This window comes from Panthera onca, chromosome X (assembly GCF_046562875.1).
Source record: "Panthera onca isolate mPanOnc1 chromosome X, mPanOnc1 haplotype 2, whole genome shotgun sequence".
Taxonomy (NCBI): domain Eukaryota; kingdom Metazoa; phylum Chordata; class Mammalia; order Carnivora; family Felidae; genus Panthera; species Panthera onca.
In genome coordinates this window covers 57,366,079-57,392,343 of record NC_138357.1, presented here as the reverse complement: position 1 = coordinate 57,392,343, position 26,265 = coordinate 57,366,079, and the positions used below count along the sequence as shown (strand labels likewise).

Sequence of the window (26,265 nt, the reverse complement as noted above, 5' to 3'; positions counted from 1 at the left end):
AGGTGCCCCTGTGATAAATCTTTTAAGGCGACATTGGGAAAACATGCAAAAGAATGAAACTGGATCATGTTCTTACACCATATACAAAAATGAATTAAAAATTGGTTAAATACCTAAATATGAGACATGAAACTCTAAAAATCGTAGAGAAGAACACAGGAAGTAACTTTTTTGAGATTGGCCATAGCAACTTCTTTCTAGATATATCTTCTGAGGCAAGAGAAACAAAATAAAAAATAAACCATCAGGACTTCATCAAAATAAAAAGGTTCTGCACAGCAACGGAAACAATTAACAAAACTAAAAGGCAACCTACAGAATTGGAGAGGATATTTGCAAATGACATATTTGATGAAGGGTTATATCCAAAATATATAAGGAACAAATAAAATTCAATACCCAAAAAAGGAATAATCCAATTAATAATGGGCAGAAGACATAAATAGACAATTTATCCAAAAGGACATACAGATGGCCAACAGACATATGAAAAGATGCTCAACATGGCTCACCATCAGGGAAATACAAATCAAAACTATAATGAGATATCACATCACACCTGTCAAAATGACTAAAATAAAAAACACATAAAACAAAAGGTGTTCACAAGGATGTGGAGAAAGAGGGACCCTCTTGCACTGTTGGTGAAAATGCAAACTGGAGCATTCAGTCTGGAAAACAGTATTAAGTTTCCCCCAAAAGTTAAAAACAGAACTACCATATGATTCAGCAATCACACTACTAGGTATTTACCCAAAAGATTAAAAATTACAAATTCAAAGGGATACATGCACCCTAGTATTTATAGCAGCATTATCTACAATTGCCAAACTGTGGAAACAGCCCAAATGTTCATCAACCAATGAATGGATAAATAAAAGGTATATATACACTGGAATATTACCATAAATAAGAATGAAGTCCTGCAAATTGCAACAACATAGATGGAACTAGAGAGTATAATGCTAAGCAAAAGATGTCAGCCAGAGCTAGACAAATACCATCTGATTTCACTCATATGTGGAATTTAGGAAATAAAATAAATGAGCAAAGGAGAAAAAAAGAGAGAAAGAGTAAGACCAAGAAACTGACTCTTAATTGTAGAGAATAAAATGATGGTTACCAGAGCAGAGTTGGGGAGGGGGATGGGTTATAGATGTTGGGGATTAAGGAGTGTATACGTGATGAGTACAGAGTTATGTATGGAAGTGTTAAATTACTATATTTTACACCTGAAACTAATATAACACTTCATGTTAACTAACTGGAATTAAAATAAAACTTTAAAATAAAGGCTTTGAATTAACAATGAATTTTCCATATTTAGTTTGAGTTTTTATGGTCTTGGTGAAAAAAAATCATTTGTTTTTTTCTGTATTATCAAATCCATAATAAACATTTCAAGGTCCAGAGAAAACTCATTTTTTAATGTTTATTTTTGAGAGAGACGGAGTGGGGAGGGGCAGAGAGAGAGGGAGACACATAATCCAAAGCATGCTCCAGGCTCTGAGCTGTCATCACAAAGCCTGATGCAGGGTTCAAACTCATGAACTGTGAGATCATGACCTGAGCTGAAATTACGACACTCAACCAACTGTGCCACCCAGGCGCCCCCATAGAAAACTCATTTTAACCAAAAAGAAAATTTTTTGTTTTATGTGGATTGACAAGCATGCTCAAGATACACTGTTGGCTGCCACTGAAACATGCTCCATCAGGGAAGTCTACAAAGTCCCCAAAGTAAGCTGAAATGTTAACATAGAATATCAGAATCTTGGGAAAGTTTGAGCAACAAGAAATGAACAGGTTTTCTTTTTTCATTTTGTTTGTAGGTGCAAAAAAGTATTCCGTGAGTATTTACATCTTCTTATGACATTTTGCACCGCTACGGTTTTGAACAAGTTAGACTAGAATATTAAATAAAAACCACCAAATGAGCTCAGGGTTCTGTTTCCACTGGTACTGAATGACAGTAATCCTCTCTGACAAAAGAGGGTTTCTTCCATTACTAAAAGCTGTTACATAGTTCCCTCTGTAGCCTCTATAGTATATAGTAATATACACTGAGAATGATAAAAAGGGCCAGAAATAGCAGACTGAGAAGAAATGTCATTCATGTGAAACTTGGAAGAACACTTAGGTGTTCCAGATGTCCCAGATAAATGTATATTATTTCCATCTTTACTGAGATATAATTGACATATCACAATGTGCAAGTTTAAGGTATACAATGTGATGATTTAATACACAAAAGTATTGGGAAATGTTTACAACAATAAAGTTTTAGTTAACATATCCTTCACCTCACATAATTATCATTTTATTTTTGTTATGGTGAGAGCATTAAAGCTTTATTCTCAGTATTTTCAACTGTATAATACAGTATTGTTAACAATAGTCACTATGAATCCTATTCATCTTATAACTGAAAGCTTGCACGTTTGACCAGCATTTCTCCATTTCTCCAATCCCTCAGCCCCTGGTAACCACCATTCTATTCTTTGTTTCAATGAATTTGCTGTTTTTAAATTCCACATATAAGTGAGATCATACAGTATTTGTCTTTCTCTGTCTGACTTATTTCACTGAGAACATTCCAGGCAAATATCTTGATTATAGACATGTAAGTTGTCATTGTGTGACTTACACATAACAGTGTACATTGGAGACTCAAAACCTCATTTATAGAATGGCAGATTTATAAATGGCTCAAAGATTTATCTATGAAGTTACTTTCACTAGAATTTTATTTTTAGATTAACAAAATGTTACACTTATATGGCTGGATGAGAGTTGTACCCAAATTAAAAGTTGTGCTTGCGTATTTTGAATTACATTATGAAAATGAAACTGTTAAGATTACAGGATACAATTATGTCATTGGAGAATTGTAGAACATCAATAAAATCATTCTTAGAAGAAGTATAGTGTTGTGGTCGAACACATGAACTTTGGAACCAGACTGAGGAGACTCTAACCCTAGATTCCTCATTTGCTAGTTATGTGATCCTGGACACGTTGCTTAAACTGGGTGTCTTTTAGTTTCTTAATCTGTAAAACAAGGATGATGATAATAATAGTATCTACCCCTAAGGCTAACTTAAGAATTAAATGAGTTATTATCTGTAATGGCCTTAGGACAATGCCTGATATACAGGAAGAGTATATGTGTCAGTGAAATACATACATAAAATTGGTGGAAGAAATACTTTCATCCCTAATCCATGAGATTATAGGTTGTTATTTTCTTTAGTGGTGTCTAGAAAAACATTGCCTGATTAGGCCCTCATAGGTAAATATGTAAAGCTCGCATATGGTATTGCGATTTCTGTGATAAATTTGCTGGGTGTTTCAGATTTATCCAGATTAGTTTTAGCTTTCCTTTTCTACTTTTTTTATATACCTTCTGTATACCAGCTAGTGTGCTAGGCACTTAGAACTTTCACTAGAGCATGGGTCAAGAAAATAAAAGGAGATGAAACTCCATTTTTCAAGTTATTGGTAGCTTTGATAGGTGATTTGGCTGGAAGAACCATTAAGCTGCAATTGTGGTAATAAATGCGTGGTTTAAGTTCATTTTTTTTTTTGGTCTTTTTTGAGAGGATTATGTAGATAGATTGTTAAACTGTTCTGTAAAATCAGGCTAAGAAATTAACCCTGCATTTAATTTTTCAATGGTGGCATATTATCACGTGTTTACTGTACTAAGAAAGAAGAACAGGGGTGCCTGGGTGGCTCAGTCGGTTAAGCATCCGACTTCAACTCAGGTTATGATCTCATGGTTTGTGGGTTTGAGGCCCGTGTTGGGCTCTTCCTCTCTCTCTGCCCCTCCCCCGCTTGCTCTCTCTCTCAAAAATAAATAAACTTAAAAAGTTGTGCTTTTTCAGAACTTAAGGTGTTTTTTTCAATTATGATATCCTGATTGGTTACTGTATAATATTTTTTCAATCTCTCCAAGAAAAAAAACTTATCTCGATGGTCCACTTATTCATCTTGACATACATACTTAACTCTGTGACTCAAGTAAAAGTATAGAAACATATTTTATTATGCAAAATCATTTTGTAGTCTGAAAATACTGAAGTACAGCTGCAGAAATTTCTAAACTATCTATATCATGTGTATCCATTTTGTCTTTGTCATGTGTATCCATAGAAGTCCCTTCCTCCCACCACTGTTTTTTCCTGAATTCTCTTCAAATGGAATTTGGTGGAAAAAGTATCATTTGTCAGAGCTAAATTAAAGGAATGCCAAGTGAGTAAATGAGTTGTGACTCATAATCTGATGATGGGTTTAAATTTTGAAAAGCATCTAAATTCTCAATTCTAGCCTCTGTTGTGGCAATTAATTTCCATAATTGTCAAGAATTTTCATCAACAAGGTTTTCAAATTATGATTAAATATAAGATTATTTCAGAAATAATGAGCAACTGAGGAGTGCCGGAAGATGGCGGCGTAGGAGGACGCTGGGCTCACAGCGCGTCCTGCCGATCACTTAGATTCCACCTACACCTGCCTAAAGAACCCAGAAAACCGCCAGAGGATTAGCAGAACGGAGTCTCCAGAGCCAAGCGCAGACGAGAGGCCCACAGAAGAGGGTAGGAAGGGCGGCGAGGCGGTGCGCGCTCCACGGACTGGCGGGAGGGAGCCGGGGCGGAGGGGCGGCTCGCCGGCCAAGCAGAGCCCCCGAGTCTGGCTGGCAAAAGCGGAGGGGCCGGACGGACTGTGTTCCCACAGCAAGCGCGACTTAGCGTCTGGGAGGTCATAAGTTAACAGCTCTGCGCGGAAAGTGGGAAGGCTGGAGGACAAAGGGAGGAAGAGCGGCTGAGCCCCCGGACAGCAGAGCTCAGCTTGGCGGGGAACAAAGGCGCCAGCGCCATCTCCCCCGCCCATCCCCCAGCCAAAATTCCCAAAGGGAACCAGTTCCTGCCAGGGAACTTGCTCGCTCCGCGCAAACACCCAACTCTGTGCTTCTGCGGAGCCAAACCTCCTGCAGCGGATCTGACTCCCTCCCGCTGCCACAGGGCTCCTCCTGAAGTGGATCACATAAGGAGAAGCGAGCTAAGCCTGCCCCTCCAGCCCCCGTGCACCTTGCCTACCCACCCCAGCTAATATGCCAGATCCCCAGCAACACAAGCCTGGCAGTGTGCAAGTAGCCCAGACGGGCCACGCCACCCCACAGTGAATCCCGCCCCTAGGAGAGGGGAAGAGAAGGCACACACCAGTCTGACTGTGGCCCCAGCAGTGGGCTGGGGGCAGACATCGGGTCGGACTGCGGCCCCGCCCACTAACTCCAGTTATACACCACAGCACAGGGGAAGTGCACTGCAGGTCCTCACCACGCCAGGGACTCTCCAAAATGACCAAACGGAAGAATTCCCCTCAGAAGAATCTCCAGGAAATAACAACAGCTAATGAACTGATCAAAAAGGATTTAAATAATATAACAGAAAGTGAATTTAGAATAATAGTCATAAAATTAATCGCTGGGCTTGAAAACAGTATAGAGGACAGCAGAGAATCTCTTGCCACAAAGATCGAGGGACTAAGGAACAGTCACGAGGAGTTGAAAAACGCTTTAAACGAAATGCAAAACAAAATGGAATCCACGATGGCTCGGCTTGAAGAGGCAGAGGAGAGAATAGGTGTACTAGAAGATAAAGTTATGGAGAAAGAGGAAGCTGAAAGAAAGAGAGATAAAAAAATCCAGGAGTATGAGGGGAAAATTAGAGAACTAAGTGATACACTAAAAAAAAATAATATACGCATAATTGGTATCCCAGAGGAGGAAGAGAGAGGGAAGGGTGCTGAAGGGGTACTTGAACAAATTATAGCTGAGAACTTCCCTGAACTGGGGAAGGAAAAAGGCATTGAAATCCAAGAGGCACAGAGAACTCCCTTCAGACGTAACTTGAATCGATCTTCTGCACGACATATCATAGTGAAACTGGCAAAATACAAGGATAAAGAGAAAATTCTGAAAGCAGCAAGGGATAAACGTGCCCTCACATATAAAGGGAGACCTATAAGACTCGTGACTGATCTCTCCTTTGAAACTTGGCAGGCCAGAAAGGCTTGGCACGATATCTACAGTGTGCTAAACAGAAAAAATATGCAGCCAAGAATCCTTTATCCAGCAAGTCTGTCATTTAGAATAGAAGGAGAGATAAAGGTCTTCCCAAACAAACAAAAACTGAAGGAATTTGTCACCACGAAACCAGCCCTACAAGAGATCCTAAGGGGGATCCTGTGAGACAAAGTACCAGAGACATCACTACAAGCATAAAACATACAGACATCACAATGACTCTAAACCCATATCTTTCTATAATAACACTGAATGTAAATGGATTAAATGCGCCAACTAAAAGACATAGGGTATCAGAATGGATAAAAAAACAAGACCCATCTATTTGCTGTCTACAAGAGACTCATTTTAGATCTGAGGACACCTTTAGATTGAGAGTGAGGGGATGGAGAACTATTTATCATGCTCCTGGAAGCCAAAAGAAAGCTGGAGTAGCCATACTTATATCAGACAAACTAGACTTTAAATTAAAGGCTGTAACAAGAGATGAAGAAGGGCATTATATAATAATCACAGGGTCTATCCACCAGGAAGAGCTAACTATTATAAATGTCTATGCGCCAAATACCCGAGCCCCCAGATATATAAAACAATTACTCATAAACATAAGCAACCTTATTGATAAGAATGTGGTCATTGCAGGGGACTTTAACACCCCACTTACAGAAATGGATAGATCATCTAGACACACAGTCAATAAAGAAACAAGGGCCCTGAATGATACATTGGATCAGATGGACTTGACAGATATATTTAGAACTCTGCATCCCAAAGCAACAGAATATACTTTCTTCTCGAGTGCACATGGAACATTCTCCAAGATAGATCATATACTGGGTCACAAAACAGCCCTTCCTAAGTTTACAAGAATTGAAATTATACCATGCATACTTTCAGACCACAATGCTATGAAGCTTGAAATCAACCACAGGAAAAAGTCTGGAAAACCTCCAAAAGCATGGAGGTTAAAGAACACCCTACTAACGAATGAGTGGGTCAACCAGGCAATTAGAGAAGAAATTAAAACATATATGGAAACAAACGAAAATGAAAATACAACAATCCAAACGCTCTGGGATGCAGCGAAGGCAGTCCTGAGAGGAAAATACATTGCAATCCAGGCCTATCTCAAGAAACAAGAAAAATCCCAAATACAAAATCTAACAGCACACCTAAAGGAAATAGAAGCAGAACAGCAAAGGCAGCCTAAACCCAGCAGAAGAAGAGAAATAATAAAGATCAGAGCAGAAATAAACAATATAGAATCTAAAAAAACGGTAGAGCAGATCAACGAAACCAAGAGTTGGTTTTTTGAAAAAATAAACAAAATTGACAAACCTCTAGCCAGGCTTCTCAAAAAGAAAAGGGAGATGACCCAAATAGATAAAATCATGAATGAAAATGGAATGATTACAACCAATCCCTCAGAGATACAAACAATTATCAGGGAATACTATGAAAAATTATATGCCAGCAAATTGGACAACCTGGAAGAAATGGACAAATTTCTAAACACCCACACTCTTCCAAAACTCAATCAGGAGGAAATAGAAAGCTTGAACAGACCCATAACCAGCGAAGAAATTGAATCGGTTATCAAAAATCTCCCAACAAATAAGAGTCCAGGACCAGATGGCTTCCCAGGGGAGTTCTACCAGACATTTAAAGCAGAGATAATACCTATCCTTCTCAAGCTATTCCAAGAAATAGAAAGGGAAGGAAAACTTCCAGACTCATTCTATGAAGCCAGTATTACTTTGATTCCTAAACCAGACAGAGACCCAGTAAAAAAAGAGAACTACAGGCCAATATCCCTGATGAATATGGATGCAAAAATTCTTAATAAGATACTAGCAAATCGAATTCAACAGCATATAAAAAGAATTATTCACCATGATCAAGTGGGATTCATTCCTGGGATGCAGGGCTGGTTCAACATTCGCAAATCGATCAACGTGATACATCACATTAACAAAAAAAAAGAGAAGAACCATATGATCCTGTCAATCGATGCAGAAAAGGCCTTTGACAAAATCCAGCACCCTTTCTTAATAAAAACCCTTGAGAAAGTCGGGATAGAAGGAACATACTTAAAGATCATAAAGGCCATTTATGAAAAGCCCACAGCTAACATCATCCTCAACGGGGAAAAACTGAGAGCTTTTTCCCTGAGATCAGGAACACGACAGGGATGCCCACTGTCACCGCTGCTGTTTAATATAGTGCTGGAAGTTCTAGCATCAGCAATCAGACAACAAAAGGAAATCAAAGGCATCAAAATTGGCAAAGATGAAGTCAAGCTTTCGCTTTTTGCAGATGACATGATATTATACATGGAAAATCCGATAGACTCCACCAAAAGTCTGCTAGAACTGATCCATGAATTCAGCAAAGTTGCAGGATACAAAATCAACGTGCAGAAATCAGTTGCATTCTTATACACTAACAATGAAGCAACAGAAAGACAAATGAAGAAACTGATCCCATTCACAATTGCACCAAGAAGCATAAAATACCTAGGAATAAATCTAACCAAAGATGTAAAAGATCTGTATGCTGAAAACTATAGAAAGCTTATGCAGGTAATTGAAGAAGATATAAAGAAATGGAAAGACATTCCCTGCTCATGGATTGGAAGAATAAATATTGTCAAAATGTCAATACTACCCAAAGCTATCTACACATTCAATGCAATCCCAATCAAAATGGCACCAGCATTCTTCTCGAAACTAGAACAAGCCATCCTAAAATTCATATGGAACCACAAAAGGCCCCGAATAGCCAAAGTAATTTTGAAGAAGAAGACCAAAGCAGGAGGCATCACAATCCCAGACTTTAGCCTCTACTACAAAGCTGTCATCATCAAGACAGCATGGTATTGGCACAAAAACAGACGCATAGACCAATGGAATAGAATAGAAACCCCAGAACTAGACCCACAAACGTATGGCCAACTCATCTTTGACAAAGCAGGAAAGAACATCCAATGGAAAAAAGACAGTCTCTTTAACAAATGGTGCTGGGAGAACTGGACAGCAACATGCAGAAGGTTGAAACTAGACCACTTTCTCACACCATTCACAAAAATAAACTCAAAATGGATAAAGGACCTGAATGTGAGACAGGAAACCATCAAAACCTTAGAGGAGAAAGCAGGAAAAGACCTCTCTGACCTCAGCCGTAGCAATCTCTTACTTGGCACATCCCCAAAGGCAAGGGAATTAAAAGCAAAAGTGAATTACTGGGACCTTATGAAGATAAAAAGCTTCTGCACAGCAAAGGAAACAACCAACAAAACTAAAAGGCAACCAACGGAATGGGAAAAGATATTTGCAAATGACACATCGGACAAAGGGCTAGTATCCAAAATCTATAAAGAGCTCATCAAACTCCACACCCGAAAAACAAATAACCCAGTGAAGAAATGGGCAGAAAACATGAATAGACACTTCTCTAAAGAAGACATCCGGATGGCCAACAGGCACATGAAAAGATGTTCAACGTCGCTCCTTATCAGGGAAATACAAATCAAAACCACACTCAGATACCACCTCACGCCAGTCAGAGTGGCCAAAATGAAGAAATCAGGAGACTATAGATGCTGGAGAGGATGTGGAGAAACAGGAACCCTCTTGCACTGTTGGTGGGAATGCAAATTGGTGCAGCCGCTCTGGAAAGCAGTGTGGAGGTTCCTCAGAAAATTAAAAATAGACCTACCCTATGACCCAGCAATAGCACTGCTAGGAATTTATCCAAGGGATACAGGAGTACTGATGCATAGGGGCACCTGTACCCCAATGTTTATAGCGGCACTCTCAACAATAGCCAAATTATGGAAAGAGCCTAAATGTCCATCAACTGATGAATGGATAAAGAAATTGTGGTTTATATACACAATGGAATACTACGTGGCAATGAGAAAAAATGAAATATGGCCTTTTGTAGCAACATGGATGGAACTGGAGAGTGTGATGCTAAGTGAAATAAGCCATACAGAGAAAGACAGATACCATATGGTTTCACTCTTATGTGGATCCTGAGAAACATAACAGAAACCCATGGGGGAGGGGAAGGAAAAAAAAAAAAAAAAGAGGTTAGAGTGGGAGAGAGCCAAAGCATTAGAGACTGTTAAAAACTGAGAACAAACTGAGGGTTGATGGGGGGTGGGAGGGAGGGCAGGGTGGGAGGGAGGGCAGGGTGGGTGATGGGTATTGAGGAGGGCACGTTTTGGGATGAGCACTGGGTGTTGTATGGAAACCAATTTGACAGTAAATTTCATATATTAAAAAATAAAAAAAAAAAAAAAAAAAAAAAGAAATAATGAGCAACTTATACTGAAAATTTTTGTATTTCCCAGCTTGTATTAACTTGAACTTTTAAAATATTTTAAGTTTATTTATTTTGAGAGAGAGAGAGCACACGAACAGGGGAGGAGCAAAAAGAGAGGGATAGAGACAATCTGAAGCAGGCTCCATCTGTGCTATCAGCATAGAGCCTGATGTGGGGCTTGAACCCATGAACTGTGAGATCTTGACCAGAGCCATGATCAAGAGTTGGATGCTTAACCGATTGAGCCACCCAGGTGCCCCTAACTTGAACTTTTAAATTCTATGCCTATTAGCAGAAACTTAAATCATAACATACTAAAACTTAAATTTGACCTGAATCAGAGCAAATGTGACTAACAAAAATTTTGATCCATTCAATATTAAGTTCTCAAAAACATGTGAAGTGTGACTTCAAAGAAATTTCCCAACTGCTTTTTTATTGGGTTTGGATACATAAATAGGGGCTGTTTTGGATTAATTCTGAAAGGAAAATACAATTGCAGATTTATATTGTTTCTAAAGGCCTATGGACCCTGTAGCAGTGTATATAAATGGGTTTCCATTTAGTAAAATGTTAGTTTGCATACTCCATTTAGAGGAAACTGAGCCACCCAGGTGCCCCTGCATACTCATTCTTAAAGCAGCCTAGCCACCCTTTTTACAAGTAAAATAAAGGATTAGTGATCCAAAGAAATGAAATCTCTGTCTCCACTAAATTTGTGGCATTTGCATTATGAATATTTTATTCCATAATAATTTATGAGTATTGACTGATTTTAACTGAGTTTGATTTACTAGTAAATATATTCCAGAATACCTTAAATATATCTTCTGTAATTGCCCTGAGGGAGATCTATAGCTCATTAATCAATACTTAATTAATTTACAATGTATTATGAAATATGAGCTGTCCTTTGAGTTATAGATTTCCCACTGGACAATACCATAATTCTAAAATTTCTGTTGATGTACTATTAAAAATTATGTTCATAAGAAAATTTTTATCAACTATCTTTTGAATTAAGTGTATAGTGGAACCCTTCAATTAGTGTTCACCTTTTTCTCAAAATCAGTTGACTCTTGTTTTCATCTTGTTCAAGACTAAATTCCTGTGGCAAAGTGGAACTGAGGCCAGTTGCATTGTCCTCTTCCTGAGTTTTTTTTTTTAATATTTAATATAGAAAGCATAAGTATGAATACAACACAAGTAGTTTTCTCCTTTGGTTCATTCATGTGATGGAGTATATTAATTGATTATCAAAAGCTGAACCATACCTGGAATAAACCCCACTCGCTCTTGGTGTAAAATTCTTATTATACATCGTAAGTTTGATTTGCTAATATTTTGCTGAGGTATTATGAGAAGTTAGTCTGTAGTTTTCTGGTAATGTTTATACCACCTGTTTTTTATCCATTTATCAGTAGATGGACATTTGAACTCTCTCCATAGTTTGGCTATTGTTGATAATGCTGCTATAAACATCCAGGTGCATGTGCTCCTTCGAAACAGTATTTTTGTATCCTTTGGGTAAGTATGTAGTAGTGCAATTGCTGGATCACAGGGTAGTTCTATTTTTAAATTTTTGAGGAATCTCCACACTGTTTCCCAGAATGGATTTACCAGTTTGCATTCCTACCAACAGTGTAAGAGAGTTTCCCTTTCTCCACATCCTCGCCAATATCTGTTATTTTCTGTGTTCTTCATTTTAGCCATTCTGACAGGTGTGAAGTTGTATCTCATTGTGGTTTTGATTTGTATTTCCCTGATGATGAGTGACGTTGGGCATCTGTATGTTTTCTTTGAAAAAATGTCTATTCATGTCTTTTGCCCATTTCTTTTATTTTTTCCAAATTTTAATTTAAATTCCACTTAGTTAACATATAGTGTAATATTGTTTTCAGGAGTAGAATTTAGTGATTCATCACTTACATATAACATTCAGTCCTCCACAAAACAAGTGCTCTCCTTAATACCCATCACCTATTTAGCCTTTCTGTAGCCCACCTCTCCTCCATCAACCCTCAGTTTGTTCTCTATAGTTGAGAGTCTCTTATGGCTTGCTTCTATCTCTTTTTTCCCTCTTCCCTTATGTTTGCCTGATTTGTTTCTTAAATTCCACATATGAGTGAAATCATATGGTAGTTATCTTTGTCTGACTTATTTTGCTTAGCATAATACACCCTAGCTCCATCCACATTGTTACAAATAACAAGACTTCTTTCTTTTTGATGGCTGAGAAATATTCCATTGTGTATATATATATATATATATATATATATATATATATATATATACAGATGTAGTATATATATATATCTGTATATATATACAGATGTGGTATATATATATATATATACAGATGTGGTATATATATATATACATAGGCCACATCTTTACCCATTCATCAGTCAGGACATCTGGCCTTTTTCCATAACTTGGCTACTGTTGATAGTGGTGCACATGCCACTTTGAATCAGTATTTTTGTATTCTTTGGGTAAATACCTAGTAGTGCACTTGTCTGGTCATAGGGAAGTTATATTTTTAAATTTTGAGGACCCTCCATAATGTTTTTCAAAGTAGTTGCACCAGTTTTCCTTCCCACCAACAGTGTAAGAGGTTCCCCATTCTCCCCATCCTCCCCTTCCCCCCCAAAATCTGTTGTTTCCTGTGTTGTTAATTTTAGCCATTCTAACAGGTGTGAGGTGATATCTCATCCTTGTTTTGATATGTAATTCCCTGATGAGGAGCAATGTTGAGCATCTCTTTGTGTGTCTGTTGGCCATCTATGTCTTCTTGCGAAAAATATATATTCATGTCTTCTGCCCAATTCTTGATTATTTGTTTTTGGGTGTTCAGTTTGATAAGTTCTTTATAGATTTTGGATACTAACCCTTTATCAGATATGTAATTTACAAATATCTTCTACCATTCCATAGGTTACCTTTTAGTTTTGTTGATTGTTTTCTTCACTGTGTAGAAATTTTTTATATTCACGAAGCTCAATAATTTATCTTTGCATTTGCTTCTCTTACCTCAGGAGACATGTCTAGTAAGAAATTGTTCAGGCTGATGTCAAAGAGGTTGGTGCCTACATTTTCTTCCAGGATTCTGATGAATTCCTGTCTAATATCTATGTATTTCTTAAATTTTATATTAATTTTTGTGTATGGTTTAAGTGGTCCAGTTTCATTTTTTTTTGCATTTTGCTGTCCAGTTTTCCAAACACCATTTGTTGAAGAAACTATCTTTTTTCCATTGGATATTCTCTGCTTTGTCAAAGATTAGTTGACCATATAGTTGTGGGTCCATTTCTGGATTTTTTATTCTGTTCCATTGATCTAAATGTCTGTTTTTGTGCCAGTACCATACTGTCTTTATTGTTTTACTTTTTTTTTTTAACATTTATTTATTTTTGAGACAGAGAGAGACAGAGCATGAATGGGGGAGGGTCAGAGAGAGCGGGAGACACAGAATCAGAAGCAGGCTCCAGGCTCTGAGCCATCAGCCCAGAGCCCGACGTGGGGCTCGAACTCACGGACCGCGAGATCGTGACCTGAGCCGAAGTCGGCCTCTTAACTGACTGAGCCACCCAGGCGCCCTACTTTTTAATATAGCTGGAAGTTCAGAATTGTAATACCTGCATCTTTTCTTTTATTTTTCAGGATTGCTTTGACTATTTGGGGTATTTTTTTATTGATAAAACATTTTAGGATTGTTTGTTCTAGTTCTGTGAAAAATGCTGGTGGTATTTTCATAGGGATTGCATTAAATGTGTAGATTGCTTTGGGTAGCAAATTTTATCCATATTTTAATCAATATTTCATCAATATTTTTTCTTCAAATCCATGAGTATGGAACATTTTTTCATTTCTTTTTGTTACCTTCAATTTCTTTCATTAGTGTTCTATTGTTTTCAGAGAACAGATCTTTCACCTATTTGGTTAGAATTATTCCTAGTTATTGTATGGTTTTGGGGGTAGTTCTAAATGGGATGGATTCCTTGGTTTCTTTTTCTCCTGCTTCATTATTGGTGTATAGAAATGCAACAGATTTCTGTATGTTAATTTTGTATCCTCTGACTTGACTGAATTTGTGTTTCAGGTCTAGCAATTTTTTGGTGGAGTCTTTCAAGTTTTCTACATAGAGTATCATGTTGTCTGGGAATATTGAAAGTTTCACTTCTTCCTTGCCAATTGGGATGTCTTTTATTTCTTCTTGTTGTCTTATTGCTGAGGCTAAGACTTCCAGTACTATGTTAAATAACAATAGTGAGAGTGGTCATCCCTGTCTTGCTCCTAAACAAAGAGGAAAACCTTTAGTTTTTCCCCATTGAGGTTGATATTAGCTGTGGGCCTTTCTTATATGGCCTTTATGATGTTGAGGTATATTCCATTTATCCATACTTTTTTGGATATTGTATTTTGTTAAATGTGGTTTTTTTTTTTACATTTACATGATAAGAATCATGTGGTTCTTATCCTTTCTTTTATTAATGTGGTGTTTTATGTTGATTGATTTGTCAATATTGAACCACCCTTGGAGCCTAGGAATAAATCTCACTTGATCATGCTGAATGATTATTTTAATGTACTGTTGGATTTGATTTGCTAGTATCTCGCTAGGAATTTTGCATCCATGTTCATCAGGGATATTGGCCTGTAATGCTCCTTTTTAGTGGGTTTTGTCTATTTTTGGAATTAATGTAATGCTTTCCATGTAGAGTGGGTTTGGGGGTTTTCTGTCCATTTCTACTTTTTCAAATGGTTTGAGAAGAATGAGTATTAACACTTCTTTAAATGTTTGGTAGAATTCCCCTTCAAAGCCATCTGGCCCTTCACTTTTGTATTTTGGGAGATCTTTGACAACCAATTCAGTTTCTTTGCTGGTTACTGGTCTGTCAAATTTTCCATTTCTTCCTGTTTCATTTGTGGTAGTTTATATATTTCTAGGAATTTATCCATTTCTTCTAAATTGTGCGATTTGTTGGTATATAATTTTTATAATATTCTCTTATAATTTATTGTATTTTTCTGGTGTTGGTTATGATCTCTAACCACTCCTTCATGATTTTATTAATTTGGATCCTTCTTTTCTTTTTGATAAGAGTGGCTAGGGGTTTGTCAGTTTTATAGTTCTTTCAAAGAAGCAATTCCTGGTTTATTTGATCTGTTCTAGTGTTTTTTTGTTTGTTTTTATATCATTTATTTCTGCTCTGCTTTTTATTATTTTCCTTCTTCTGCTGACTTTTGTCTTGATTTACTGTTCTTTTTCTAGCCCCTTTAAGTTTAAGGTTAGGTTGTGTATTTGAGATTTTTTTTGCTTCTTGAGTTAGGCCTATATTGCTATATACATCCCTCTTATGACCGCTTTTTGTACATACCAAAGGTTTGGACTGTTTTGCTTTAATTTTTATTTGTTTCTATGTATTTTTTTATTTCTTCCTTAAATTCCTTGTTAACCCATTCATTCTTTAGAAGGATGTTCTTTAACTGCAATGTATTTGTTGTCTTTCCAATTATTTTTTTCTTGTGGTTTACCTCAATTTTTATAGTGTTTGTGGTTGGAAAATATGCATGCTCTGATCTTAATCTTTTTGTACTTGAGACCTGATTTGTGACCCAGTATGTGAGGCATTGTTGAGAATGTCCTATGTGTTCTTGAAAAGAATGTTTATTCTATTTTAGGATGAAATGTTCTGAATATTTCCGTTAGTAGGTCCAGTCCAGTGAGTCATTCAAAGTCATTGTTTCCTTGTTGATTTTCTCATTAGGTGATCTGTCCATTGATTCAAGTGAAGTGTTCAAGTCCCCTACTATTATTGTATTATTATCAAAGAGTTAATTTGTTTTTTAAAATGTTTTATTTATTTTTGAGAGTGAGAGAGAGACAGAGTGTGAGTGGGGAGGGGCAGACAGAGGGGAACACAGAAGCTGAAGCAGGCTCCAGGCTCTGAGCTGTCAGCACAGAGCCCGATGTGGGGCTTGAACCCATGAGCTGTGAGATCATGACCTGAGCTGAAGTCTGACACTTAACTGATGAGCCACCCAGGCACCATATACTTTGTTTGTTTTTAATTGTTTTATATATTTTGTTTCTTCCAAGTTGAGGGCATATGTATTTAAAATTGTTAGATCTTCTTGTTGGATAGACCCCTTTATTATGATGTCGTGCCCCTGTTCATCTCTTTTTAGTTTTTGGTTTAAAATCTAGCTTGTCTGATATAAGTACGGCTACTCTGGCTTTCTTTTGATATCCATTAGCATGGTAAATTGTTCTCCATCTCCTCACTGTTTATCTGCATGTGTCTTTCGGTCTAAAATAGGCCTCTTTTAGGCATCGTATAGATGGGTCTTGTATTTTTATCCATTCTGATACCTTATGTATTTTGATTGGAGCATAGTCCATTTACACTCAGAGTGATTATTGATAGATATGAATGTAGTGCCCTTTTTTACCTGTAAAGTCATTGTTTCTGGAGGTTTTCTCTGTTTCTTTCTAATCTTTGTTACTTTTTCTTTCTTTCTCACTGAAAGAGTCCTTTTAATATTTCTTTCCAGGTTTAGTGGTCACGAACTCTTTTTTTGTTTGTTTGTCCGAGAAACATGTTTTTTATTTTTTACTAAAATTTTTTTTAATGTGTATTTATTTTTGAGAGAGAGAGACAGAGACAGAGACAGAGAGAGGCAGAGAGAGAGGGAGACACAGAATCCGAAGCAGACACCAGGCTCTGAGCTGTCAGCGCAGAGCCCGATGCAGGTTTGAAATCATGAACCGTGATATCATGACCTGAGCTGAAGTCAGTCGCTTAAGTGACTGAGCCACCCAGGCAGCCCTGTCTGAGAAATTCTTGATCTCTCCTTCTGTTATCAATATCAGTCTTACTGTATAAGTATTCTTGGCTGCATATTTTTTTTCCCATTCTGCATATTGGATATATCATGCAATTCGTGGCCTGCCAAGTTTCTGTGAATAGGCCTGCTATTAAACTTATTTGTCTTCTCTTGTAAGTTAGGGATTTCTTTTCCCTTGCTGCTTTTAGAGTTCTTTTCTGTTTTGCAAATTTTACTACAATATGTCTTGGTGTTGTCCTCCTTTTGTTGATTTTGATGGGAGCTATCTGTGCCTCCTTCATTTGGATATCTGTTTCCTTCCCCAAATTATGGAAGTTTTTAACTATTATTTCCCCAAATAAATCTTTGGCTCCTTTTCCCCTCTCTTCTTCTGGGACTCCTATGATATGAATGTTATTACCTTTAATGGGTCACTGCGTTTCCTAAATATACATTTGTGATCTTATATTTTTCTTCCCCTCTTATTTCAGCTTCCTTATTTCCCCTAATTTTATCTTCTATATCAAGTATTAATTCCTCTGCTTACTCCATCCGTGTGGTCATTATAATCAGTCCATTTTGCATCTCGGTTATAACATTTTTTTTCAACCTGACTACTTTTTAAGTCTTTTAATTCTGTGGTAAGTGATTCCCTGGTGTCTTCTATGCTATTCTCAAACTTAGGTAGTATCCTTATGATTGTCGCTTTAAATTCTAGATCAGACATATTACTTATATCTATTTCAATTACATCTCTGGCTGTGACCTATTCTTGTTCTTTCTTTTCAGATGAATAACTCTATTTTTGAATTTTGTCTGGGTCTCTGTCTTCTTCTCTGTGTTAGGAATGCCTGTTATGGTTTATGTTCCTGAGAGTAATGGCTTTATTAAGAAGAAGTCATATACTATTCAAGGCCTGGAACTTCAGGAAGTGTTTCTGTTGTATGCTTCTGCACTCTGCTGCTGTGTTTTAGCTGCTCTTTCCCTCAGGTCAGTCCTTTGCAGAGTTTCTCTTTGCCTGAATTGGGGAGTATCTGGACTTTGTCCAGAGTGTGGTGAGTTTTAACTAGTTGTGCTCCGGTCTGCTTGTTAAAAGAAGCCATATCCTATTTCCACTAGAGTTGAAGATTTTCAGCACTCTATGGTCAGTAGACTTTGTTCATGTAGGTTTTTTTTTTCCTGGTCTTTTGGAGGAGGAGCCTCCTCCTCTGGTTCTCAGTCACACTTTCTCTAGTAAAGAAGCACCTGCAGAACACAGGTTGATCGGGCTTGGTGTAAGCAGCTGAGGCCTCCACTGTTGGTGCTGTTTTGTTCCCTGAAGTTGCTCTGTGCTAATGGGTGGAGGAGAAAAATGGAACCTGCCATTTCCCTCATCCCCAGAGAGTGGAGTTTGCGGCCCCTGTTGTCTGGGAAGCCCTAGCAGAAAAGGAAATAATCTCCCCTTGTGTATCCCAAGTCTCTGTCAAATATTTTTCTGGCTGTCAAAACAGCTAGATAAACATCAAATCATTCTGAACAAAGAAGAAATCCTTCACCCTGTCTGTTTCTGGGCTATCTGCCTGCCTGGCAGTGCAGGGAACCTGTATTTTATCTCAGGCAGACCAGCTGAGCTTCAACACTCCCCGCTTTAGGGACCTGGCCTTGCACAGACTCAAGCAGGTCCTCTGGTGGGAGGGTCTTGCTGGGTTGGGACTGATGCAGGTTTGTCCAAGAAGGACAGTTGCACTGGCACACAGAGCCAGAGAATTTAGAGCAAAGCACAGCAAAAAGCCAATGTCCAGGTTAGCTGCCCTCAGCAGGTGTCTCTGCCGCTATGCTAAGGAATGGGGCTGTGCAATGACACCCTCCATATCTTTTGTCCACTGTGGGGCAATGCCATCTCTTCCAGATGCACTTCAAGAAGAGGTAAATGTCTCTCCTTGTGTGTCCCAGGGGATCCTCCTATCATGCAGTCCACTCCAGAGTCTCTGCCCTCCTCCACAGGGGCACCACTGTGCCCACCAGACTCCACACTGATCATGGAATGGACTTCTAAAACTCTCGTTTTTGAGTTCCACTCGTTGTCAAAACTCATGATAATCAAACACTCTCATTTTTCTAGTCAATGGTTTTGGGGAAGGGTGTTTCTTATTTTATCTCCTGTGTACTGAGCTCTTTCTCTCTCCCTCTCTCCTCTCTACGACCAGGGCTCCCTCCCATCTGAAACACCCATAATCATTTTTCTCCCTCTAATCATATCTCTACACTTCTTACCTTCGACAGTGGAACCTCCCTCTGTTTCCAACCTCCCTCTGGTTGTGCAGTTCTGTCAGTCTTCAGATAAATTTCTTGGGTGTTCAGAATGATTTGGTACTTATCTAGCTGTGTTTGAGGGAGGAGGGCAAACATAGGGTCCTCCTACTACTCCACCATATCCTCCTTCAGCTTATTGTGTTTTTAAAGAATTGGTTCATTTCATAAAGGTTATCAATCTATGGGCTTAGAATTGTTTATAATATTTTATATCATCCTTTTAATATCCATGAAATCTGTAGTGATGTCCCTATTTCATTTCTGATATTAGTAACATTTGTGTCTTCTCTATTTTTTTTTTTTTTTTTACTTTCTATGGTTAGAGTCTTAGTGTTTTTATAAAATTTTTCAAAAAAATCAACTTTTGGTTGTGTTGATTTTTCTCTATTGATTTCCTGTTTTCAGTTTCATTGATTTCTATTTCTCTTATTATTTTTTGTTCTTACTTTAGATTAAATTTGCTCTTCTTTTTCTAGTCGTAAAGTGATTTTCAGATTTTTATTGAAAATGGTTTCAGATTTTTATTGTTTTAAAATATAGACATTCAGTGCTTGCTTCAACAGCACATAGAGTAAAATTGGAACAGAACAGAGAAGATTAGCAAGCATGGTCGCTGCACAAAGATAGTATGTAAAATATATGGATTCAGTGCTCTAAATTTCCCTTTTAGTACTGCATTCACTGGATCCCTCAACGTTTGATGAGTTGTATTTTCATTTGCATTTAGTTTGAAATATTTAAAAAATATTTAAAATTTTTCTTAGTTCTTTTTTGACACATGTATTTTTAAATCTTCAAGTATTTTGGGATTTTTCAGCTTTCTGTTTATTTCTCCTTTAAATCCATTATAATATGACAGCTGACATTATACAATTTCTCTTTTTCTAAATTTGTTGAGGTGTATGTTATGGCCCTGAATCTGGTCTCTTTTAGTGAATGTTACATGTGAGCTTGAGAAAAATGTGTATTCTGCTGTTGTTTGTTGAAGTAGTCTATACATATCAATTATATGCAGTTGATTGATGATGCTACTGAATTCAACTATGTCCTTACTGATTTCTGCCTGCTGGATCTTTTGAAGTCTATGACTATAATAGTGGATTCATTTATTTTTCCTTACAGTTCTATCAGCTTTTGCCTTACATATTTTGATGCTCTGTTGTTTGGAGCATATGCGTTAAGGATTGTTGTGTCTTCTTGGATAACTGACCCTTTTATCATTATGTAATGAGTCTCTTTAACCCTAATAATTTTCCTTGCTCTGAAGTCTGCTCTGTCTGAAGTTAATATAGCTAATCCAGCTTTCTTTTTATTAGTGTTAGCATGGTATATCATTCTCCATCCATTTATTTTTAACCTACATGTGTCTTTATATTTAAAATGGCTTGTTTGTAGACAACATATAGTTGGATCCACTCTGACAATATCTGTCATTTTATTGGTATATTTTAGGCCATTGACATTAAAAATAATAATTTATATAGCTAGATTAATATTTACCATATTCATTACTGTTTTCTTTTTTTGTCCTTATTATTTGTTTCTATTTTTGTCTTCTGCCTTTCTTCTACCTTCTCTGGTTTTAATTGAACATTTTATATCATTCCATTTTCTCTTCTTTCTTAGCATATTAATTATACTTTCTTTTTTTTTTACTTTTTTAGTGGTTGTCCTTGTGTATGCAATATACATTTTAAACACACCCAAGTCTACCTTCAAATAGCATTATACTACTTCCCAAGTAGAGCGATTACCTTATAATAGCAAAATATATCTAATTCCTCCCTCCTGTACCTTGTATCATTGCTATCATTCATTTCACTTATACATAAGCTATAATAATTGACTACATTATTATTATTTTGAACAAACTATCATCTGTTAGATAAATTAGGAATAAGAAATGTTAATATTTTTATTTTACCTTCACTTATTCCTTTTCTAATGTTAATGCTATCTCTATGTAGATGGAATTTTTGACATTTCTTTTTCCTTCTCTGTGAATAACTCATTTTGACATTTTTTCTTCAAGGCAGATCGGGTGGGACCAAATTCTCTCAATTTTTTTTCAGCTGAGAAAGTGTAGTTCCTCTTCAATTTTAACGGATAATTTTACAGAAAATAGAATTATACATTGGTGTTGTTTTTTTTTCTCTCAACACACTCTCTTCTTGCTTGCATAATTTCTGAGAAGTGAAATTTTGCTCTAAACTTTGCTTTACTATAGGGAAGGCATTTTTTAACCCAACTACTATGAAGATTTTTTTATTTACCTTTAAGTTTCTGCAGTTTGAATATGATATAGTTAGGTGTACTTAAATGTAGTTATAATACTGATGTCTTTTGCTTCCCTACACCTATGGAATAGAATCTGATGGTGAGGGCTTAAAAATTGTCTAAATAATTTAGTTAGAATGCAACCTTAAGCTGATGGCAAAATTATGGGAGAATGGGATGAATGAGTCATCTTAACAGCCTATGGTACTCAAAGATTTCTCACTCAGCAAGACAGATAGCAGTTCTGTGAGTAACAACAATGGTAGGGGCCAGAGTACTACATGGCCTGTTATCTAAGCCAAAGGGAGAGAAAGGATCATGAAGCCTGGACTTTTATAGGATTAACTGTATTTATGACTGGTTGAGAGGAGCTAGGCATTCAGAGGCATTCACATACAAGAATCTCATCAATCAATTTAACTTACATGGTTGTGTAAATTTAAATGTAACTTGTACCTAAATACAACCTATGAAATTCAAGGTTATTAATTTATTAATTAACAATTTCTACTGATAAAATTTGCTAGATTTTGTTCTAGGACAGAAATGCAATAAAGAACAAAACAAAATGACACTTTCATTATAATTGAGGAAGACAGATTATAAAAAAATAAACAAGTAAATTACAGGTCATATGAAATAAGTGCTATGAGAAAAATAAAGCAGAGAAAACAAAATGAAAATGACTTTGGGATGTTCTTTCAATTAGGATTGTAAAGAAAGGATTTTCTGATAAGGTGACATTTGAGCCTGAATAAAATGAGTGAGCATGCACCCTACATATTGGGCAGGAATGTTTTAGGCAGAGAGAGCAGAAGGTGCAAAGGTTCTGAAGCTAACATTTTAAGGCCTATTTTGGTGAGATAAGGATGAAACTTTTCTGTCCATTGGTATTTGATTGGGGGATGGCTGATCAAAGTGCATTGTCCTTGGGGATACTTACCAATACATTTATGAAATATGAAATACAACACAATTGTTGAGCTTGAATAAACACCTCTCTTCATTTAGTAGCTATATCTTAGTCAATTGTTCCAACAAATTACATGATAGGCAAATTTTACGTTTAAACCCTCTTTCTTATGCATCTCTTTTAACATCACAGAGTCTAAGTTTATAATTGAACCATCCAATCTCCTCCTCTTACTTTTAAAGATGTTTTCTAGTTTATGTTCTTTTTGCACCATATTTTACATAAATAAATTTTCACAAAAAAGTTAAACATTGGGAAAATCTCCAAGTCAAAAATGATTCTTTAATTTGGCATTCATGATACAAATTGTAGGTCTTTATATATGTATATATATAAATACACTTATGTGTTTAATATATTTTAATTTTAATTTCATTTATTTTATTTTATTTTATTTATTTTTAAATTTTATTTTTTTATTTTTTAAAATTTACATCCAAGTTAATTAGCATATAATGCAACAATAATTTCAAGAGTAGATTCCATAGTGCCCCTTAACCATTTAGCCCATCCCCCCCTCCCACAACCACTCCCGTAACCCTCAGTTTGTTCTTCATATTTATGAGTCTCTTCTGTTTTGTCCCCCTCCCTGTTTTTATATTATTTTGTTTCCCTTCCCTTGTGTTCATCTGTTTTGTCTCTTAAAGTCCTCATATGAGTGAAGTCATAAGATTTTTGTCTTTCTCTGAATGACTAATTTCACTTAACATAATACCCTCCACTTCCATCCACATAGTTGCAATGGCAACATTTCATCGTTTTTGATTGCCGAGTATTACTCAATTTTATATATATATATATATATATATATATATATATATATATATAATCACATCTTCTTTATCCATTCATCAGTTGATGGACATTGGGGCTCTTTCCATACTTTGGCTATTGTTGGTAGTGCTGCTATAAACACGGGGATGCATGTGTCCCTTCAAAACAGCACACCTGTATCCCGCAGATAAATGCCTAGTAGTGCAATTGCTGGGTTGTAGGGTAGTTCTATTTTTAGTTTTTTGAGGAACCTCCATACTGTTTTCCAGAGTGGCTGCACCAGTTTGCATTCCCACCAATGCAAAAGAGGTCCTCTTTCTCCCCATCCTTGCCAACATCTGTAGTTGCCTGAGTTGTTACTGTTAGCCATTCTGACAGGTGTAAGGTGGCATCTCAGTGTGGTTTTGTTTTATATTTCCCTGATGATGAGTGATGTTGAGTATTTTTTCACGTGTTCGTTGGCCATCTAGATGTCTTCTTTGGAGAAGTGTCTATTCGTGTCTTTTGCCCATGTCTTCACTGGATTATTTGGTTTTTAGGTGTTGAGTTTGATAAGTTCTTTATAGAATTGGGATACTAACCCTTTATCTGATCTGTCATTTGCAAATATCTTCTCCCATTCTGTCGGTTGCCTTTTAGTTTTGCTGATTGTTTCCTTCTCTGTTCAGAAGCTTTTTATTTTGATGAGGTCCTAGTAATTCATTTTTGCTTTTGTTTCCCTTGCCTCTGGAGATGTGTTGAGTAAGAAGTTGCTGTGCCCAAGATCAAAGAGGTTTTTGCCTGCTTTCTGCTCGAGGATTTTGATGGCTTCCTGTATTACACTGAGGTCTTTCATACATTTTGAGTTTATTTTTATGGATGGTGTAAGAAAGTGGTCGAGGTTCATTCTTCTGCATGTCGCTGTCCAGTTTTCCCAGCACCACTTCCTGAAGAGACTGTTTTTATTCCATTGGTTATTCTTCCCTGCTTTGTCCAAGATTAGTTGGCCATACGTTTGTGGGTCCATTTCTGGGTCCTCTATTCTGTTCCATTGATCTGAGTGTCTGTCCTCGTGCCAGTACCATACTGTCTTGATGATGACAGCTTTGTAGTATAGCTTGATATCCGGGATTGTGATTCCTCCTGCTTTGGTTTTCTTTTTCAAGATCGCGTTGGCTACTCAGGGTCTTTTCTGGTTCCATACAAATTTTAGGATTATTTGTTCTAGCTCTGTGAAGAATGCTGGGATTATTTTGATAGGGATTGCATTGAATCCCTAGCAATTGTATATTGCTTTTGGTAGTATCAACATTTTAACAATATTTGTTCTTCCTATCCAGCAGCATGGAATCTTTTTCCACTTTTTGTGTCTTCTTCAATTCCTTTCATAAGTTTTCTATACTTTTCATTGTATAGATTTTTCATCTCTTTGGTTAGATTTATTCCTAGGTATTTTATGGTTTTTTGTGCAACTATAAATGGGGTCAATTCCTTGATTTCTCTTTCTGTCGCTTCATTGTTGGTGTAAAGGAATGCAACCGATTTCTGTGCATTGATTTTAAATCCTGAAACTTTGCTGAATTCATGAATCAATTCTAGCAGTTTTTTGTTGGAATCTTTGGGGTTTTCCACATAGAATATCATGTCATCTGCAATGAGTGAAAGTTTGACCTCCTCCTGGCCGATTTGGATGCCTTTTATTTCTTTGTGTTGTATGATTGCAGAGGCTAAGACTTCCAATAGTATGTTAAATAACAGTGGCAAGAGTGGATATCCCTGTCTTGTTCCTGATCTGAGGCTGAAAGCTCTCAGTTTTTCCCCATTGAGGATGATATTAGTGTTGGGTTGTATGTATATGGATTTTATGATCTTGAGGTATGCTTCTTCTATCCCTATTTTCTTGAGGATTTTATTAAGAAAAGATGCTGTATTTTGTCAAATGCTTTCTCTGCATTTATTGAGAGGATCATATAGTTCTTGTCCTTTCTTTAATGATGTGATGAAACATGTTAATTGTTTTGCGGATATTGTACCAACTCTGCATCCCAGGTATAAATCCCACTTGCTTGTGGTGAATAATTTTTTTAATGTATTGTTGGATCTGGTTGGCTAATACCTTGTTGAGAATTTTTGCATCCATGTACATCATGGAAGTTGGTCTATAGTTCTCTTTTTTAGTGGGGTCTCTGTCTGGTTTTGGAATCAAGATAATGCTGGCTTCATAGAAAGAGTTTGGGTGTTTTCCTTCCATTTCTATTTTTTGGAACAGTCTCGAGGTAATAGGTGTTAATTATTCCTTAAATGTTTGTAGAATTCCCCCGGAAAGCCATCTGGCCCTAGACTCTTGTTTTTTGGCAGATTTTTGATTACTAATTCGATTTCCTTACTGGTTATGGGTCTGTTCCAATTTTCTATTTCTTCTTGTTTCAGTTTTGATTTAATTCTTGATTTTTCATTCCTGATTTTATTTATTTGGGTCCTTTCCTTTTCCTTCTTGATCAAACTGGCTAATGGTTTATCAATTTTGTTAATTTTTTCAAGGAACCAGCTTCTGGTTTCATTGATGTGTTCTACTGTTTTTGTTTGTTTGTTTTGATAGCATAAATTTCTGCTCTAATCTTTGTTATTTCCTGTCTTACGCTGGTTTGGGGTTTTATTTGCTGTTCTTTTCTAACTCCTTAAGGCGTAACATTAGGTTGGGTATCTAAGATCTTTCTTTCTT

General features: G+C 36.8%; 1 protein-coding gene and 1 pseudogene across 1 annotated transcript in view; both read left to right on the top strand.

The window, feature by feature from the left end:
- Window positions 1–26,265, top strand: part of DACH2 (dachshund family transcription factor 2) — an 845,266-nt gene that overhangs the window by 312,498 nt on the left and 506,503 nt on the right. The window lies entirely within an intron of this gene.
- Window positions 20,088–20,201, top strand: LOC145714755 (U6 spliceosomal RNA; annotated as a pseudogene).